Genomic DNA, 20,968 nt, shown 5'->3' with positions numbered 1-20,968 from the left:
TATTTTATTATATATTATTATAGATATTTTTATTATATAAGAAGGTATTTTTATATATTATGATATATAAGATATTATTATAAGAAGAAATACATATTAGGTCTTTGTTCTTGTTTGTTTCTGGCACTGAGTTCCCGAAACCTTTGAAATTTCCTAAGTGTTGAGACAGATCAAGTCTCTGGTTATATTTATGCAATGACTTTTAGGATGTGCTTAGAATGGGGGCTGGTTGTCAGAAGAATCAGCCATGTGTTTGGAGGGTTGGAGCTCTAAGTCCAAAATCCAGGGAGGGGTTGAAAACCTGAAAGTTGAATCAATTACCAATTGGTAATGATATAATCAGCCCTGCCAATGTAATGAAGCCACCATAAATACCTAAGAGGACAGGGTTCAGAGAGGTTCCAGGATGGTGAACATGTGAACTGTAGAGAGAGTGGTGCCCTGCAGGGAGCATAGAAGCTCCTTGCCCTGTGCATTCTTTTACCTGCTGTTCCTAAATGATATCCTTTTTAATGAACCAGTAAACTGGTAAGTCATATGTTTCTATGAGTTCTGTGAGCCTCTCTAGCAAGTTAACTGAGCCCAAGAAGAAGGTTGTGGGAACCTTCAATCTATGGTTGGTAGGTCAGAAGCACAGGTGACAACCTGGGCTTGTGATTGGCATCTGCAGTTGTGGAGGAAGGGCAGGTAGTCTTATAGAACTGAACCCTCAGTTATTATCTTCAGGAGATAGAACTGACTTGAATTCTTGGACCTCCTGCTGATTTCTGAGAATTGCTTAGTGTTGTGTGGGAAGCCCCCCATTCCACACAAACATGTTGCAGTTGGATCCCATAATCTAATTTATCATCACATATGAGAAAATATCAGTGGCTATATATATATTTTTAATGTGTAATTTATATAAATACTGACATTAATCTATATAAAATTGCATAATTTATATTAATATATAACATGATCACATAAATATATAATATATATTTATAATTATATACATACATATGGAGCAGAGATTCCTAGCACTGTGTGACTGGTAAATCAAAGTCAAGTAGATTTAAATGTACTCATTCACACCAGAATTTAATGAAATAAGCAGGGTAAAATATCAGGACATGGAATGTCTTCCATATAATTATAACCTGCCACCTCTTATTGTTACCTTTCTTAAACCACGTAACAGCCTTTTATAAGTTTGTAAAACCGTGAATTTTTTCTAACGTTTCCTGAAATTGTCTCTGTTCTTAAATAAAGGCTTTTCTGGACACAAATATCGGTGGTTTTTGTACAAATAGTTTTGTTTTAATATAGGTGATGTTAATGAGCTCAATTATTAAATATAAATTTAAGCACTGACTCTTTTAGCATTGAACAACTTGTTTCTACAGTTTAGAGACTTAGATGGCAAAATCTCTAAAGACCATTCCTAAATTACATTGATCTTATGTTTTCATTTTCAGTAAACAGCAGTCTGGGCATAATAAGTGTCTATCCTAGGAATACCTGTTTCCTTGTTGCAAATTAATTAAAAGTCATGCTCACTTCTTATGTAAGTCTTTATAAAATGTACGTTATTCTTGCTCTTTTTATCCTCGTGTTTATGATAGAAGTTGATATTTTAAATCTTTGATCTTGTCTTCTGTCCTTTGTAGGTAACTCAGAAGGAACTAGGCGGACACCAGAGGGAGCCCACGTTACCTACCTATCTCAGGAACTAATGTGACATCATCCATCGCCCTATTTATAAAGAGTAAATTTAATATTCAGGCACAGCCCAATACACCTAAGAATTCAGGGGAGGGAAGCAACAAATAGCTTAACTTATTGAGGTTTATAAAAAATAAACTGCACTATATATCTACACTCCTTAACACTGCCATTTAATATAATTAAATATATTTTAATTACTTTATATTATCAATATAAATATAATTACTTGAAATGTTTCCATTAAAATGCAAAGGCATGAACAATTTCTAAACCACTTGGAATCTAGAGGGAGAGAAGGAGATATGAATGGTAAAGTCCCACTCCTCTAAGGTTTGAATTTCAGTGCAGTTGGGACAAAAGGTCTATCTCCCTGCCCTGTTGTGAGAACATGTTGGCTTGCAGTATTCATAGGCTATCTTTTGGCTTTATTTTATAGGTGAAGAAACCCTTTTCTGAGCCCCTTTACCACTTTGGCAAAGGGCACTCACCACCCAAACTTTATTTTTCCCCTAAATCGAATGCATGTAAAAAAAAAAAAAAAAAACCTAGCACTCAGGCAATTCACTTTTTATTTGAGCCTTGGGCAATGACAAAATAGAAATTGCAACATTTTACCATAATCATAATGTAGTGATACAAGGTCTCTTTGAAACAGGCACACCAGGCAAAAGACTGGAAGAGCCTGTGAGCTGAACAATAAAAAGAATTTCTAAATTCCCTTTTATAGCTTCTCAAAAGTGCTTATTGATTTCATGTTTTTAAAATAATTCTAATGCCACATCATATGAAAATAATATCCTATTTCCCATGAATGTTTAATGTTCTTTGGTTTTGTTATTGTTTTTGTTTTTTTGGAACATTCTATCAGAACACATAGTGTGTTTTTCACAGTGGTGGAGGGGGAAAAAATTTCTGGCTTATTTAGAACTAATCCAGATATGAGACTCTCAGAGTCTCCTTTTTGGAAATCATTCTTCCAAATTCCTAAAGAAGTTTTCATTAATGTTGTTAAAACGTTATTTAAAGATAATCTTGCTAGTGATTTAAAAACCTAAACTATTTTCAAAAATCAATTTAATGGTAATTGTAATCTACATCTCTTTTGAAATCATTCTAATGCATATATCTGATCCTTTTCATTAATCTAGTTTCCCTTCTGGTCTTTCTGTCACCCACTGATAACCTTTATCTTAGTTACTGAGAGCTTCTTTTACTGCCACCATTTCCCCCCATGCTGTGGCAAGTTCCTGCCAACCTCCCCTTCTCACCATTAACAATCCTCTCTACCTGCTTGTGAAATAATCTTCTGTAAGAAAAGGAATATATATCAGCTGTTGCACTAAATAGCAAATTTAATCTGTACATTTACAATGTAGGGAATATTTTTATTTCTTGGATTTTTAAAACTGACAAAGGCATTATCACTCAGGAAGAACAGACCTTTAGGGGTGAAGATGTTACTTCTTGATTACATGTGACAATTTATAGTGGACAAATATTTGTGCATCTGGAAGGAGCAATGCTTTATTTTAAAAAAATAGGTACACTCGTTATCAATATGGCCAGCATATTTAAAAAAGGTGTATGTTCCTTTCATAATCATTCATTTGGGAAATATTTACATTTATATTTTCAAGAAATTAGTCCAATTTTCTTTTGCTAACAAGATTTGACAATATACAAATGTTTTGAAGTTTAATTAGGCTGATGGCAAATGGTATGGTATTTATTAACAAGATTCAATCATCATATACACCGGCACCATTCACTATTAACCATCCAGATCCCATTTCTTAGATCCTCTTATTCTCAGTTTCCATGTTTGTAAAATTTTATGTATGTTAGGTATCTCATGAAAATGCTGTCAGAAGGTAATGGATTATTTTATAAGAAATACCATACTATATTTCTTAGTAGCTCCTGAATAAATGTGAGATAACTACACTGTTCTCTAAGTGAAAGATTATATTGGAAATAAATTTTCAACTTTATAAAATTTTTACTCTAGCATACTGTACTGAATTTTTACCAACATAGATGATGATGATAGATAGATAGATAGATAGATAGATAGATAGATAGATAGAGGCATTTTATTGAAGGGTACCAAAGAAGATAATACAAGTCAGTCAGAATGTGTATTACATGTCCCTTTCTCCCCCAAATTTCTCATATATATATATATATATATATATATATATATATATATATATATGTTTTCCCTTGGTAATAAGTCAATAGAAATTAGATACCTTTGTAAGTTATTAGATACATCAAATCCACTTATAGTCTGCAACATACATTCTGTGTTAGCTTAAATCCTGAGTTTCTATTTAGTATATTTAACTGTAGTTCACTTTGCATGCTCCACCCTTGCCTCCTGGCCCTTCACATTCCTCTGGGTCACGGACAGCAAGCACTCTTCCCTATATTCTGAAGTTTCTCTCATCACACTGAGATTTATTGAAAAAATAACAAAAAAGCCAACAAAAAACAGAAGCTCATCAAAAGGGTTTCACTTTGTACTGTATCCTTTGTGCTCTACCCCTTTGGAGTAGGTAAGAAAAGCCCTAGCACAGGATTTGTGATTGAGCACGTCACAATGACGTATTTGGTCTTAGGCCTGTTTTCACTTCAGCTCAAGGTACCAGGCAGCCAGTTTGGCATCTGAGCATGCCTTTCATAGCTCAAAGCACCTTTCCCAGTATATCTGGTCTAAGTTTATAAGCATTTTCTGATTACTCATTTGGGATTTAAAACCACATCCATAAAAATATTAGGTGAATGTTCAAAAACATGTCACAGAATTGATAAAGAGGATTACTAGTTTCTGTTGGCAGTACATGTCTTAGTTTAATTTAAATACTTGATGAATAATTATGTACTGTAGCACCATGACTGTTGAAAATTTAGTAAAAATGAAAAACATGGCCATCTCCTTCAATAATAGCTAGGAAAAAAATCCTAGGCACATAGTGGCTATGCAATAAATACAGAAAACCACTGATAGCAGTTGTAATACTGATAGCATTTGAAAAAAAATCTTTATTCATGATAACGCAGATACAAGAAAGCAGAAATTAAAAGTATATCCTTAATTTTTATAACCATTGTACATACTTAGAAAGACAGGGAAAGTTTTGAAACTATGTGAGTTACCTATATCAAGCAGTAAGAAGTGTCCCTGTAATTTGCACATTGTTTTACCAATACCCTATTTTTAAAACCCTGTTGAAAAATTACATTGATGCATTTTAGCCATTTTACAAAATGTATAGCAAACTCGGAGGGAAGAGGTATTTCTCTGTCTTCATGACATTCAGGCGGTGCATTTGCTACATACTGATTTAGAGACAGGGCATTCAATTATAGTGAAGGGAGCTGTATATCCAATTCCCTCTGCACAGGTTGTGCTTGGGAGTTGCCCCTTCATGCTCCTTTACTCTCCATCATTCAGACAGAACAGGTGGTTGCCATGGGCAGCATAGCATTAAAGGACGCATGATCGTTTAGTGACTGCTGATTGTATGAGCCACTGCAGTCCATGAGGACTTGAGTTTCTGTGTTTACTTTCAGAATGAAAATCTTAGAACTATTTATACCTAGACAACTGGAAAAGACCTGCTTTTCTTTTTTTATGATTTTATTTATTTATTCATGAGAATACACAGAGAGGAGAGAGAGAGAGGCAGAGACACAGGCAGAGGGAGAAGCAGGCTCCATGCACCCGGAGCCCGACGTGGGACTCGATTCCGGGTCTCCAGGATCACGTCCTGGCCCGAAGGCGGCGCTAAACCGCTGCGCCACCCGGGATGCCCAAGACCTGATTTTCCAAACAATCTTTCCCCCACACACTTCAGAAAAGTTCAGTCAACTTTACTGTGAGGGGGAAAGTGGGAGGTGGGGGTACCAAAAGATTCATTTGGAAGCTATCAGTAACTTTTGGAAGTCATCACATAGAAACTGAATAGAGTTTTTCTTTTTCTCTTTTTAATTTCTCTTGTGGGTTTTATTATGCTTTCAATATACCTGCATGAAATGGTTTGTCAAGGAACAGCTAATTCGTCTCTCCATGTAATAGATTACATTCCTTTTCAATTGTTTTGACTGATAAGCAATTACTCCAAAATTCAGCATCCAGTAAAATTTTGCTTATCAGAAGGAATGGAGTGTAGCCAGAGCATAGGTAATTCAAAGTGATGAATAATATACAAATCTTTAATTTTCAATTACATTTAGCTTTGCATTTGCAATTTAAAAAACTAAGCTGGCATCACTTTTCCTCTTATTTACTTATACTTTACAAAATAAAGCTATTTTCAGTAATTGTTTGAATGTTCTAAATATTATGACATGTTATACCAAATTTATATTTTAGATACATGCAAATACACACATACACATTTACTTGCATCTTCCTAAAATAATTCCCAACAACACTGTAAACTTCTTCAATCATTTCTTTTGTCTTACCTACTCCAACCAGAAAGCCTCATGCAGTCACTTAAAAAAACAAACAAACAAACAAAAAAAAACAGCTTTCTATGCCTTACTATGTAATAACTCTAATTCAAAAAAAAAATCTATATGGAAACAAAACTACAAAATGAAAATGAGGGCATAGCAAATACAGTCCAGAACAATTATCAGGCAACATCAGTGCTTTGGTTATGGAGTAGTTTGTTTAGTGGCTTTGATGGGAATTTGAAACCACATTGAATATTATCTCCAGGTACTCTCAGTCATAGACATGTTGAGAATTGTCAGATGATATTAAAGATAACTCTAAAATCTTCCAATACTTGTTATTGAATCTTATATACTTTCCATTGAAGGGCTTTCCCTCTGTGAAATGATGGGCTGAAACATAACCAGGGGTATGTCTGGGGCTTCCTTTGAGTAGTTTCATCCTACAATCCAGTGATTAGAGCTGATTATGAGTGGATATTTGGCATTTCTGAAAAATGTACAATTCTGTAAATAAGATACCTTTTTATGGAAATAATGAAAATGGTAGGAGGAAGTGGGATAACTTTGATAAATTAAGAGTAAAATACCTATACCTGTATTTGTGTCACTAATTTAAAGAACATTATAAAAGGTGATAAAATATCTAAAGAACTAACGAGTTTAAATAACATTGAGTTTGCCAGAGTTATTCTTGACATAAAATTCCAATACAAATGGAACATTTTAAGCTCTGTCTGAAATATAAAGTTTATATATTTCTTAATATAAAATTCCTCTCTTTTTCATGATTACAACTAGCATACCAGGAGTGCTAGCCTCTTCGATTTACAATCAAACATGGAGATCATTATATATGTCTCTTTAATGCTTGCTTTTCATGGAGATAAAGAAATCAGCTTGTTTTTAAGCTGCACAAACTCTAGAAGAGAAAAAAAAATTGTGGAGCAAATTTAAGTATGTGATCTTTTACCGTATATTTTGATTAAGGGATAAATTAACAGCAAAACTAAGAAAATAAAGAAATTAAACTTTATCAAAAACACATGGCAAATCATAGAACAGAAGTGAAAAGAAATTGCTGGTAAGAAAAAAGAGCATATAGGTTGCAAAAAATAATGAAAAAAAAATCACACCATTTTATTAAGAAGTATGTGGTCATGAGTTATGACTATCATTTAGAAAACAGAGTAAATTTGAAGCGCACCAACATATAAATAAACACCAAATTTTCGTGGGCCAAACTTTTAAATGATGACTCAGACTATGTTAAGGACAGTTTCATTAAAGTATAAAATTTGAAAACACCAAAGAAACTGTATAGAATGTTGAAAAACAATGCCAGAAACAAAAACATTTGCAATAAAATCAACCAAGATGAAAAGATTGTGCAGAGTATAATTCTCCTTTGTGTGAGAAAGTCTGTATGAGTTTCAAATGGAAAATAGGATTACAAACTTAAAGACTGTTTTGTTCTGCGACGTTAAAGTCTACTTTCTAAAAATATGCACCCCAATCTTCTACAAAACATGACATATACTGAATTATATCTGTCAAAGATGCAGTATTACACTGGGTACCAAATCTTATTCACTGGAACAGTGTCTCTGTAGATCCTGGAGTCATCTCTGGTCATTAACTTTGTGTAGATCTCCGAGGTCCTATGTCTGTAGGAATTTTAGGACATGTTACTAGACTTTAGTCAGGTCATCACAGAGCTCAGAAATTCCATTAAAGATTAATCAATGGGGACACCCAACTTAATTGTTTGTTTGGAAAATGATTTCGCACCAGGTAACACAGTGTAAACTCCCTTTCTATCTCATCCCTTGGCCAAGACCTTGGGGATCCTTCAGTGTTTTAAAGCTTTCTGAAAATGCTCTGTACCTGACAGTCAAGCAGGTCCCTATTCACCACCTCGAAGAAGAATGGAGGGTAAGGATTGGCCTGAATTCCTCTTAAGTGATTTAGAGGTTTCACTGTTCCATCATTGTTTTGGCATGAAGAATTTATGCTTTCAAAACCTAGTTTTAAAAGACTAGAAGTGAAGGGATTTTAGAAATTTGTCAATTCCCTGTTCATAAAGGCTTGGTAGCAATAGGAATTGATCACTCCCTTTGTCATTCTTTTTTTTATTTATAAGAAACATTTGGCTCTTTATTCCAGAGTGTCTTTTCTTTTTACTCATAGCTAGTGCACTGCATATCTATGATCATCAAATAACTGCCTAGAGATTTTTGAATCTTAATTTTGTCAAACTTCATATTAACTATTCATCTAAGTGTAACAGGGTGCCTATTAAGAGAAAGAGATTAAACACAGTGCCCTTTCATAAAAAGTCTTTAAAATGCCAGCCTCTTCTTTAAGTGCCTGGAGCTGACTAGATTTAGGAAACAAGTAAATGAAATTATATTTCATTTACAGAGCAAGTTTTTTTCTTTAAATTTAACTTTGTGACAGTTATTGTGCTTTGCAGGGGTTACTCATTCAATTGTCATAACAAATCTTTAAAGCAGACAATATTTTTATTCCCATGTTATATATGAGGAATCAAAGTCTTGTAAACATTGAGTGCTTTGCCCAGAGTCATATAGATATCAAATTGTAGTAGCAAGATTCTGTGAACTGTATTCTTCATTATAATTTAATATTATATCATAATAAAATTAATAGATGGTTTTCATGATAGGTGAGTGATCCTATTTGACTCAATAAGTGTAAGAGCTTCAGGCCAGGTGGACATCAGTTAGTGAGGCGACTTGGTAATACCCACTGATAAGAAACTTTATTGGAACAGTGTAAATTAGTTGACATTATATTTACACAATCTATGGCTTTTGCTTTTCTCTTACACTCCAAAAACATGCTAAAATTTTTCATGATAATGTGAATTATTTTCAAATCAAATCAAACTTTACAAGTCAAGAATTTAAAATTAATAAAGAACACTATGCATGTTGTATTAAAAAAGTCATCATGAGGTTGAATTTTGTACCACATAAGAATAGAATAGCTGCAAATAAAGAGGAGTATTGTATACAGGAAAGCACAGAGTTGAGGTCATCATTGGCTCTACCCGTGCTGTCTTCCTACCTCTCTGCCCAGTGCACTCTCTGCTCCTTCAATTGCACGCTGGGCTACCTGGGAACCAGATCCCAGAATCTCCCTGCAGTCCCACGGGCCTCTTGTTTAGAAAGGATAGAGCCATGTGTTGCAAGAAGCTACTGAAAAAGATGAAGAACTGAGCATGTTTTTAGCCACAGGTGCACAGAACATCAAATTTAGATCTTCCTAATTAGTACACACTGACTGTAAGATGTGGAGGAGTGCAAACTCAGATCTTGCTTCTTGGGGTCACTCTTTGAGATACAAATGACTAGCCCATGATCCCTGGCTGCCCAGTCTCTATCAGGATCCCTTAGAAGCTAAGGTTATCAATTTCTTCATGTCCCATATGTTACTCATTTGGAACATATAAGGATACCATAGTATATGATCTAGAAAGCTCTCCCCTTGAGCATTGTTATTCCGACTTCTGTTAATGAAAACGATAAATTAAATTAAAAATACAGGCTAATGAATATCTGCTTTGTACCTAAAACTTAGGATAAAATTTAGTTTATGCTATATTAGCAGTTATTTTGATTCACACCTGTGTGTGTTCAATGGGAAGATACTTTTATTACTAAGCATCGCTATTTAATTTATGAAAACTATAGGAAAAATTGTACTCCTGTGGAAAACCATGTGCTGTCTACAGCATATCCTTTTGGGTTGATTCTAGACTTTCAATCATAATTTGTAGGTCATTGATTAAGATGCAAATTGCACCCTAGGTAGTTGAGGTTCAATTGACTTTTCTCTCTTACCCTAGAGAAAACCCATCTTTCCTCCAAGTACATATTAATCTGAATATTTCTAATCTATAAATGTGTCTATTTTTTGTATTCTCTTTTGAACCAAATGTAACATCTGCATGGACCCTTCATTAAATAAACAGTTAACATTTGCTTATTTTTTTTTCTGGAAATGATTTTTTTTAAACAAAATTGACTCATTTACTACTATCTTATAACCTATATTTTAAAAAAACGTAAATTTAAACGAGATAATGTATGTGAAAATGCTCTGCCAGTTCTGAAGCCCTTTGCAAACAAAACATAGAGTTATTACAATAACAAATTAAAGGAGTATAAGAAATATCTTATTGAAGAAAAATCTAGTATTTTCAGTAGAAAAGGAATTGCAAGTTTTTTTTTTTTCCTGTCAGAATAAATTCAGGTACACTGAAAATAACAGGAAATGCTGATCAGAACTGAGAAAACAACATTCAGGGAGTGATGAATTGTTTAAAGAAAATCAGCCTGGATCACAGGAAGACAACCACACCTGACAAACCTGATAGTATTTTGCTTGATAAAATAATACAGTTGTCAGAGAAAATTGGGGACATAATTTTCCTACAGTACAAATCGTTCCCTAAATGACCAGATAGAAAACTAAATCTACAAGGTCAACCATTATGGAGAGATGTGGAAGACAGCTACTTGGATAAAGAACTGTCTTGAAGAATGAAGACAAATGATAACAAAAGAAGAAAAACCTTCGCATGGATAGGAGTGACAAGTGCGATGTATCAAAGACCCACATTAGTTCCAATTGTATAAAGTTAGATACCAGTGATGTGAAAGCAGAATACCCAACAAGATAAACAAGTGTTCATTTGAAAAAACTTTGAGTCTAAAGCCAACAATTCATTCAAGGATTAAGGTCACTAGCTTTTCAAAGCTTTGGCAAGACTATGTTGAACATACTAATTGAACAATGATTCTAATAGACCAATGACTTGAATGTTATTTGTTGGAGTAAGACTGGGACAGTTAAGCCACTGACAAGAAAAGAAAAGAAAAGAAAAGATAATGTCAAATCCTTCAAGGTTATAATATATTAAATAAAGAAAAAATATGTTGGGGATGTGTGCGTGGGTGTGCGCATGCTCATGCAGACATACGATAGAATCATCTTTACCTTTTATAGTGTCCTTTACCTTTTTACCTGAACCAGGTGAGCTGATGTCATCATTTCAAATCTCAATAGAAAGTTGCCTATTTCTTTTAGCACAGCAGGACAGAGTGATAAAAAATAGTGCTGAAATCCTGAATGTAGCAATGAGCAACTGAACTTGAAATTCCTGTACAGCCTCAATATTTTTAAGAGAATTTCTGAGTATGAAAAGATCTTTAGCTGATCCTCATTCTACTTCAAACAATTTGATAATTTGACAGATACTAGTTGTAGACAAATACTAAAGCTAATAAAGAAAAATCTGTCTTCAGTAAGGGCAGGTGGTAGGACAGGAAATGAATTGTAGGGAGGATATTACAAAATCCTTTCAAATTAACTTAAATTGTTTTTTTCCCTAAATATACATTCAAGACATGAAAATTATGAAAATTTAGCAAAGCTTATGGAAGAAAGACTTTTAAAGAATGAATATTTGATATTTAACCTGCATGTATGTAATTGGTTTCATTGATTAGTGGTGGAGATGGTTCTGGTTTCCTTTAAAATTAAACAAAAGGGATCCCTGGGTGGCTCAGCAGTTGAGCACCTGCCTTCGGCCCAGGGCGTGATCCTGGAGTCCTGGGATTGAGTCCCACATTGTGCTCCCTTTGGGGAACCTGCTTCTCTCTCTGCCTATGTATCTGCCTGTCTCTGTGTGTCTCTCATGAATAAATAAAATCTTTAAAAATAAATAAATTAATTAAATTAAATTAAAGGGAAGACAATGTTTATTGAGTTACAACATTATACTAAGGAGTTCTCTAAGCATTTTTTAAAACAAAAATTGTCTCAGTTTTTAGAAAAAATTTTGAATACCGAGATGTAAGATATATACAGAAGAATGGACCCTCTGACTTTTATGTTAATAATATAAATATGTCCCACATTTCTCTTTTTTTCCAGCACAATGCAGAACAGAGGATCAATAAATATGTAAAAATTAAAATGAGATTTTAAATATCTAAAACTCCAAGTGAGATATCAAAAATATACAATCTGATTACTGAATGTAAATGATGTACTGTGTGTGTTTATCTCTTTTAAAAAAATTAGATCAGCACTGTCTTCCTGAACTTTCTGCAATGATAGAAATGTTCTAGAATTGGTGCCATCCAATATAATAGCCACTAGCCACCTGTGGCTGTTAAGTACTTGAAATGAGGAATTGATTTTTACATTTTATTTAATTTCCAATACTTTAAAGAGCCACATGTAACTATTGTCTCTCATATTGAACAATGCCTATCTAGACAATTGTATTTTTTCTCCAGTTACAGATATATACTTTTTGCGTTTTCATAAAGCTACCCACATGGAAATGAGATAACACCCCTTCAATACTTTCATGATGCTCAGGAGTGATCAGATCTTTAATCTCTATGTTCTCAAAAACAATCTCACTTCCTATATGAATTCTGACATTTGTATGCATTTTAATAACTTTAAAATAACAAAGCATCTATGAATGTTTATTAGTTCCTTTGATAAGGCCTGTAACAAATGGAAAAAAAAATAGGTGATCCAAGCTTTAAAGGAGGTAGGAAATATCAAAAAGTCACTACAATTGCTAATACCACACCATTTTCAAAGACTGTTGTCTGTGTTCCTTTCACAACTCAGTGCAACTTGAATTCATTTAGTACTTTACTTTTTTAATATTTTATATATTTATTTGAGAGAATGAATGAGCGTATGAGACAGAACACAAGCTGGAGGAGAGGCAAAGGGAGAAGCTGACTCCTGGCTGAGCAGGGAGCCCCATATGGGACTTAATCCCAGGAAACTGGGATCATGACTCCAGCCAAAGGCAGACATCCAACAGATTGAGCCACCCAGGTGCCCCACTGAGTACTTTCTAATAAATAGCATTTTGTTTGAATCTCAATGGAGATTCAAATATTAATGGGAGATACTTGTTTTCTAGTGTTTTTGTCCTGGGAAATGTATTTTAATCACTTTTGTTTTATTTTTTAACTCATTTTCTTGTCGGTATGTTTAATATCCCTTCAGATTCTGGGGATAAAATGTGGAATATTTGTTTCTCAAAACAGAACTTCTTTCAAGGTATTCACAGAGTAGAGGAGGATCATGTACATATAGCACTATGATGAAAATCCCAGTTGAAGTTTCTAGAATATTGTGGGCTTTAAAAAGAACTCTTACATACTTCATTGATTTTCAAATCAGTAAATTAGTGCGTTAAGTAAAGCATTAACCAGTGAGAAAAATTGAGACTCCAAGTCATTAACTGATGACTGAGGAAGCAAGAACTCCTCTAGGATTCCCTTCCACTGCACCAATATACGGTTTAGCCAAAAGCAATGTCACCATCTCTACACTAGAGGGCCTGTATTTAATGATTTTGAATTATTACAGAGTGATCTCAGAGACACCTGAAAATATTCAGATAAACGGTGCCATTTGAAAATAAACTCTAAGTATTAATGGTTCAAATGGAAAATACATTTTTAAAATCAGTGAAGATTAGCTTTATGGGTCGACCTAGAGGTTCTACACATTTATAACTCCCCATAGACTTGTCTTAAAATGTTGCCTCTAACTATAATATACAAATCACTATACATGTACTTTAGGGTTGACTTGTTAAATAATTTCAAGAGGGTGTATTTTATTCATAATAAATTACATGAATATTTGCAATGAAAGTATTTCAGTAAAGAAAATTTAAAATCTAGGACCCTAATCCTCTAGTTTATGTGTTCAAGGAAAGCTTCAAATGCATTAAAGAAAGCATTACCAGGACCAAAAGCCGAACAAATGGTAACTTTCTCTGAATCTGAGTTCCTGTTTGACTGTCACAAATCACGGTGAATGGACATAGAACTGCAATTCTCAAAACATGTTCTGTAATACAATAGTGCCTAGGCCGTCAATTACACATTTGCATAAAAATAAGCAAAAAATGTGTTAATTATAATAGTCAAGGGGTTGCACCAATTTGAATGGTTTATCTACATCAGGATATTTCTGATCCCTTAACATGCTAACACAAATATGGAGAGAGATGTCAAAGAAAACCAGAGGAGGATAGATGTTAAAGTTGTAAAAGCAGATATTATTTATAAAAACTATTGCAGCAGGGAAAAAGAGACTTTACTATTAACTGGTCTGCATTCTGAATACGGCATGAACAAGTGGGAATGGACAGCCAAGGAGCAAGGTTGGAGGTGTTGTTGGATGGAAAATTAGTCAGGAAGCATCAGAGATATGGAGGGATTCTGGCTAAAGGGACCTAAAAGAATTCTTGCTCAACGTATGCCTGGGTAATCAGATACCAAAGATGGTGGTGAGGAATTGATCAGATATCAAGGGTTGATATTTTTACAAAATTGACTTAGCAGGATTCTTGCTAGAACTGGACTCTACAAAGAAGGATGTGGAAGCCCTCATCAAAAAGAGAGCTCAGAAGAGCCTGTCCAAAAGTTGGTCAAGGAGAGAATCTTGCCAAGGACTTGAGTTTCTAAATATTTTAGATGCTGAAGATGTTGTTTTCCATTAAACCTCTCATAGGACCCGCTATCACTTGGAACATACTTTGAGAAATTATTGCTAGAGCATCCCTTCAGCCTGTATTTCATAGCCTTGGGCTCTCCAGTATTAGTACTAAGAGCAACAATTAAATGGCTTATGGCTTTTGCTCTTCCTTTCATGATGGGATAAGAAAAAGATAATTTATTAAGAAACTTGAATTACAGATCTAGCTCTGATATTATCTACCATAATTAACTCTCTGTAAACAATTTAAACTCTTTAATCTTCGGTTTGAGCATCTGAAAAATACGGGATGGAATTTGTTGATAGCAAATTTATTTCCTTCAGGGGCTACTATCGGGCTTTCTCTTGCTCACTTTAAAATTTTTATCTGAGACACTTCCCTGATATTGCTTTGAAAACTATTTATATTAACTTCCCTTACTTCTTACTTACCTGTCTAGTTTTTCACATAACTCTCTATACCTTACCAGGGTAGAATAAAGGTAACTAAATCCTTTAAATTCTTTTTATATCCCTTTTTCAAAATAGAGAAAATCACATTCTAGCAACAATCTGATCTTTAATTTCAAAGGGCTGTTCTAAAGGGTTAAAGAATATCTTGCAGCTAAGACGCTTAAATTGCTGTCTCCCAAAATTAACTTAAAAATCTGTTGGTCATTCCCAAACAATCCTAGAGGCTATGTCTCTGAATATAAAAACAAAACAATTGTCCAAAAACAAAACAAAACAAATGTAAAAACAAAATAAATATCCCCTACCATATTTTATACCATTTCCTTACATTTTTATACCATATAACATATATAATATGAAGTTTAAATTTTGTTAAAAAAACAAAGTTTAGGTAATTGAAATATAAGACAGGGAGTTAAGGGATGAATGTATCATTTTTAAAGCATTCCTTGATTTTAGTCCACATGCTAGGGACCATACACTAAACACTGTGACATCTTTCCCTCAAAACACTCTTATAAAAAAAAAAAAAACACTCTTATAGGTCATATTTTGTATCATGCTTTTGCAGATGAGAAAACAAAGGTCAGATGATAATTAATAATTATTAATTGTCTAGTAATTTGGTGAACCAGGATTCAAACAATATTTTCCAGAGTCAACACACTTTAAATGCAGAATTGTATACCGCATTGGAAAATAAGAACAAGCAGAGATAAATATGAAAAGGGGGTTGGAGAATTGCTGAAAAAGAAGGATTTGAACACATGTAATGTGAGTGGGTCTTTCCAGGAGTGACATCAGAAAGACAATCTTATTAAAAGAATTTTATTTTGGGATAGGACACCCAAGAAGGGAGGTAAATGATAACCCTAGGTTGGAGAAATGAAGATCCAGTGCCCAGATTATACCCTGAACTTTTTCATCACTTCATGAAATAAAAATAGCACCTTGATTAGGGGTTCTCAAGTCATGGTTACATGTATTTCTCTAAATCAAGATTATAAAAAGTCCTGAATTATAAAATACATTTACAATAAACAGGTGATACCCCAAAATCTATCTTTCCTTGATTATTCCCTTGTAAAACAAACAAGCAAACAAATAAACAAAAGACAAGAGCATATAATATAATGCTGGACCCTCTAAGGTTTTTTAAAAAATAGTAAGTGTAATATCTTCAATAATAACACATTACACCTCTATTCTTCTATCTTATCAGAATAAAAGTAAGAATATAGAAAATGCATATGTTGGGGCACCTGAGGGGTTCAGTTTTAAGTATCTGACTTTGGCTTAGGTCATGATCATGGTGTCCTGGGATCAAGACCCAAGTCAGACTCGCTCAGCAGAAAGTCTGCTTCTGCCTCTTCCTCTGTGCTCTCCTTCTCTCTCTCTCTCTCATTCTCTCTCTCTCAAATAAATACATAAAATCTTAGAATAAAAGAAAAAAGAAAGAAAACGCATGTGTTTCCCTGGGCAGCTTTGCATTCTAAAACCTAACTTTGTTGTGAACACTTACAAATTTACAAAAGAACATCCTACCTCTTTATCTATTTTAAACAGTTTCTTTGGGACATTCAAATGTCTCTAAAGGCTTAAGTAAAGGGAAACGCTTTATGCCATATATGCTAACTCACACTTTTTAGTGTTTCTAAAAGTTTAGGCAATCAGGATTTTTGTTTGTTTCTCCAAAATAGTACAAAATAAATAATTCCATAGATTATGAAAAGGATAAACTTAAGCAGAATCAGATGCAAGTCCTATCTTGAGATCCAATCAAAGAGACAGTGAAGCACAGTAGATTAGACCTGTGCTATGAGAGACAATTCAGCCATTTTTTAGTGTTTCATTTTTCTAGAAAGGATCAAGATTACCTGCCCAAATTTAATGAAATTTAGAACAGATAAGGAATATTGATCTAGGTCAAAGCCGGAAAATTAGTGAATTGGGGCCTACATGTAAAAGTTACTATATATATTCACATAATTTTCTTTTTCTTTTTCAGGAGAGAAAGGGAGGTGAGATGGTAAGGGCTAAAGGGTGAGAGACACTTTTAAGTAGGCTCAACATCCAGCCCAGCACAGAGCCCTGGGTCTCAGAACCCTGAGACTGTGATTGGAGCCAAAATTAAAAATCAAGAGTCAGATGCAGTATGTTATTCTAGTTACTTATATTGTAAAAATCAGGGTAAGTTTTCATCTTGCAATGTCATTGAGAGTCAATGATATGCTATGGATTTTAGTTGCCATTTTGACTAATGACTAATGCTTCTATCTTAGAAGCATTATGGGAAACTTAAAGGAATTCCTGCAGAGAGGAAGTAATTTGAATTTCTGAAACATGCATGATAATTTATTAAAATTGAAAGAAACCGAGGTTTTACATATAAATATCTTGGCAAATATTCATCATCTTTATATTCTTTGTTGTCTTTTCAATTTTAATATAATAAATGCATAAATGTCATGTGAAAGCAAATTGAATTTTCTTTCACAGTCAATGCACAATCTTCAGTTCTTTTGCTATAAGATATTGTTTATTATTTTGCCATGGGAAGCCATTTTTAGTTTGTAATAGGATACGAAAAATGGTTTTAATTAACTTGTTTTTAATGCCAATCACAGATATTCTATTACACTTTCATCTTACCTTACTAAAGATTCAAAGTACACGCAAATTTTATTTAAAGAGAAAAGTTTTATGAGAATATTATATTATCTGAATGGGGAAATTTTTCTATATTTCATAGTAAGAACAAGAGGGATAATTGGCATAGTCAGAGACCAGAGTTGAGAAATAAAATTAGTACCTGACACAAATTCAGATACACTCAAGTTTTAAATTAAGATAGCATTTGGAATATTTAATCTGTTTTTCCTCAACTTGTTAGAGAAGTAAGTTTGAAATCTTAGTGTGACTGATTTGTGAGATTCACTAAGTATTAATAATCAGTTTTTGGTCTCCAACCACATTTTTATTTTAAAAGGAGACCTCTATAATTTTTAAATACAAGTAAAACTTCAAAATATAAGGAGTTAGATTTTTATATTAAATTATGGAAAACATTTACTACCATAACTATTAAAGAGTATATCCTCTTAGCTACCATTCTATATTGTACAATCTTGGAATTTTCATTATATAAAGAGTATATCCTCTTAGCTACCATTCTATATTGTACAATCTTGGAATTTTCATTATAGGTAAGTTCAGAATGATCACTTAAGTAATTTAAATGCAGTAACTAATATTACTGATCAGTAAGACATGCATTCAGAAATTTACGGTATTTGTTTGAAGTAGATACTGCATATAAATTTATTTTTAGGAGAATAGGAAAATAATTACTGTTGAAAATGCTAAATCAGTAGAAAAGCCAGATATATCATTGAACAAACAGTATTCAATTTTTGACTGGTGTTGAGAGAGGTAACATGAATAAGAAAAGTAAAAAACTGTCATAGGAGGTCTGAATTTATCAAAAATAAGAATTAAGATAAGAATTTTTAAAATATTTATGATTTATTTTGCTGGACCTTGCTAAGATGGTTTTAAGTTTCCCAAAACTAAGTGAGCATTAGCTATACCTGAATTTCAAAATAAATACATCTCCTGGGCCTTATTCTTGGTCACACTTAGTCTTTCTTTCCCTACTCTTTGTCTGACAATTATTTTCCAGTACATAATTATTTCTCTCCCATGCTTTCAGAAGTTTCAGAGGCAAGTTTGATCTCTGGCCCTTGATGATCACTGACTTTGGACAGTGATAATTAAATCTTAAATTAGAACACTTTTGAAATGAAAAAAATTCTAAAAACATAATTATTTTAAAAGCAAACAAAAATTATTATAATTCAGTGATTGGTTAATTTCCAGAGGTAAATTATCCTATAGAGGTAGTAATAACTCAAGAATGAATCTTTGTAATCTCTAGTTTCACCATTAAACTTTTTTTTTTTTTTTTTTAGAGATTTTATTTATTTATTTGAATGAGAGAGTGAGCACGAGCTGGAGCAAGGGGAGAGGCAAAGGGAGACAGAGAAGCAGACTCCCTGTTGTGGAGGGAGCCAGACTCAGGGCTATATCCTAGGGTCCTGGGATCATGACCTGAGCCAAAGGCAGACACTTAACTGACTGAGCCATCCTGGTGCCCCACCATTAAACATTTTAATGTCTCTGTAACTAATAGTTTGTAAAGAAAAAATTAAAAAGACTTAGTGCAAAAGAATGAAAGAATGAGAGTAAGAAGAAAACAAAAAAAGTGAGCAAAATAGAAAAAAATGTATTAGAAAGAAAGACATACATGCCAAATGTATCATTAAGTAATCATTTAATTATGAACTAAATATTCAGAATAAAGGTTCAAGATTGTCAGCCTTGAGTAAACATAAATACAACCATAGATTGCTTTAAGGGCTATAAATCAAATGAACACAGATTTAAGTAAAAGGCTTGAAAAGATATATTATGCTTCAATAAAATAAAATTCTTGTATCTGTATGTAAACAAAATAAAGACAAATGAGTCTTATTTCAGTTTTGAAAAATGGCTTAACATTTAAAGACAGAGCCTTTTTCACTAATAACAAGGTAGAAACAATTATAGAAAAAAAACAAATTTTAACATAGTTTTTTTTTTTTTTTTTTTTTTTTTTTTTTTAAATTTTAACATAGTTTTATGTCTTTTTATGCCTTATGTGTTGCCTGCTTTGTACCAATTTGGATCATAATGCTATTGCTTGAAAGTGATCTTGTTTTTAATATTTTAACAGAAGAGTGGACCATTGTCACTCTAACTTTCTACTTTGATCTTTCTTGCTAATATTAGGGTCACATTTCCACACATTTTGTTATCTCAGTAACCTGCAGATATGATGAATCCACTTTCCACAAAGGGATTGCTCACAATGTTTCAAAGGATGGCTTAAGAATTCCTTTGAAGAATAATGCAGTCATGGATTATTTTAACTTTTCCTGAGCTTTATTTTATTCTCCTTCCTCTTGATAGAAAGTATTGAGGATGAACTGAATCTGCATATGAAAAAGATGTCAGATGCAGAATTTTGTTTAAATTAGTAGTGGTATTGTGGATTGAGTGGTGAATGTGGTACTGAGCATATGAATAAAAGTGATTAATTATCTAGCTAATCAAAGAATATATTAAAGACTGCATGGACTTATATCTGCCTAGGGAATTGCTGCAGCTCTGAACACTTTTGCATGCATAAGTACTAAAAATAAGGAACTTCCATCAAATGCCTATCATCTAATAGGCATCAGGAAATGGAATTCCTAATAAAATCCCATCAGGAAATAGAATTCAAACTCAACCTAGGCAGCCTATGGCAACATAATCATCAATATTTTCTTAATTTGCTAAAAATAAGAATGACTTTAATTGAGCCAATTCTTTATGCAGGAAGAAATAGTTCAAATAGTTTTTTTTTTTACTCTTCATATATATATATATATATATATATTTTTTTTTTTTACTCTTCATATTGTAGCTAAAATCAATGTAGGCATTACATAGGGATTGGTCAAAAAACAATGCCTCCTTCTTCGAATCAGAATCACTTAATTGATTAGAGACTTGTAATAAGTTATAAAACATTTCATCTCCAGGTTAGCAGTCCAAACACCTTCAAGATTAGTTGTGACTCAAAGTTGCTATAATTTAATGGATATTAAGTGACCCTTGGGAATTGGCTAGTGGTCTGATTTCAAATCTGGAAGGCAAACTGTCATATCTCAAG

At 33.2% G+C, this 20,968-nt stretch overlaps 1 pseudogene; it reads left to right on the top strand.

Moving 5' to 3' along the window:
- The first annotated feature begins 4,312 nt into the window (after positions 1-4,312).
- The window catches only part of LOC140621403 (eukaryotic translation initiation factor 4B pseudogene), a 56,621-nt pseudogene continuing 39,965 nt past the window's right edge, over positions 4,313-20,968 (top strand).

This window comes from Canis lupus, chromosome 30 (assembly GCF_048164855.1).
Source record: "Canis lupus baileyi chromosome 30, mCanLup2.hap1, whole genome shotgun sequence".
Lineage (NCBI taxonomy): Eukaryota > Metazoa > Chordata > Mammalia > Carnivora > Canidae > Canis > Canis lupus.
Note: the sequence above shows the minus strand (reverse complement) of the source record. Positions and strands in the feature narration are given on the sequence as shown.